This window comes from Oncorhynchus masou, chromosome 14 (genome assembly GCF_036934945.1).
Source record: "Oncorhynchus masou masou isolate Uvic2021 chromosome 14, UVic_Omas_1.1, whole genome shotgun sequence".
NCBI classification, from domain to species: domain Eukaryota; kingdom Metazoa; phylum Chordata; class Actinopteri; order Salmoniformes; family Salmonidae; genus Oncorhynchus; species Oncorhynchus masou.
This window is the reverse complement of record NC_088225.1, coordinates 23,224,040-23,225,149: the sequence shown is the minus strand read 5'-3', so window position 1 is coordinate 23,225,149 and position 1,110 is coordinate 23,224,040. Positions and strand designations below refer to the sequence as shown.

The following is a 1,110-nucleotide window of genomic DNA, read 5'->3' as shown; positions in this document are numbered from 1 at the left end:
CTAGCAGTGTCCATCCTCCTCAAAGTCTCCTCACGCTCATTAGCAGTCTCCTCACACTCCCTAGCAGTCTCTTCATCCTCCCTAGCAATCTCCTCACACTCCTTAGCAGTCTCTTCATCCTCGCTAGCAGTCTTCTCACCCTCCCTAGCAGACTCCTCACTCTCCCTAGCAGACTCCTCACCCTCCCTAGCTGTCTCCTTACGCTCCCTAGCAGACTCCTCACCCTCCCTAGCTGTCTCCTCACGCTCCCTAGCAGGCTCCTTATCCTCCCTGGCAGTCTCGCCACACTCCCTAACAGGCTCCTCACGCTCACTAGCAGTTTCCTCATGCTCACTAGCAGACTCTTCATGTTCCCTAGCAGTCTCCTAACACTAACACTCCCTAGCAGGCTCCTCACGCTCCCTAGTAGTCTCCTCATTCTCCCTAGCAGTCTCCTCATTCTCCCTAGCCGGCTCCTCACGCTCCCTAGTAGTCTCCTCATTCTCCCTAGCAGTCTCCTCATCCTCCCAAGCAGTCTCCTCACGCTCCCTATCAGTCTCCTCATCCTCCCAAGCAGTCTCCTCACACTCCCTAGCAGTCTCCTCATCCTCCCTAGAAGTCTCCTCATCCTCCCTAGCAGTCTCCTCATCCTCCCTAGCAGTCTTCTCATCCTCCCTAGCAGTCTTCCCATCCTCCCAGCAGCCCCCACAGCTCCCTACAGTGTCCTCATTCTCCCTAGCAGTGTCCTCATTCTCCTGGTAGTTTCCCTTCACTTCTAAGCAGGGTCTCATTTTCCCCTAGCAGTCCCCCACACCCCTTTGCAGTGTCCTCATTCTCCTTGTAGTCTCTCATACTCCTTATAGCAGTCTCTTCATCCTCCCTATTCTCAGCCCCTAGTAGCTCCCTTTCTCATCCTACTTATCAGTCTCTCACGCTTCTAATAGTAGTTCCTCACACCCTTAGTGTTCCTTCATCCTCCCTAGCAATCTCCTCACACTCCTTAGCAGTCTCTTCATCCTCGCTAGCAGTCTTCTCACCCTCCCTAGCAGACTCCTCACTCTCCCTAGCAGACTCCTCACCCTCCCTAGCTGTCTCCTTACGCTCCCTAGCAGACTCCTCACCCTCCCTAGC

The 1,110-nt window shown here is 54.4% G+C and overlaps 1 pseudogene; it reads right to left on the bottom strand.

Moving 5' to 3' along the window:
- Positions 1-930: 930 nt before the first annotated feature.
- LOC135553839 (mitochondrial Rho GTPase 1-A-like) overlaps positions 931-1,110 on the bottom strand; it is a 17,313-nt pseudogene continuing 17,133 nt past the window's right edge.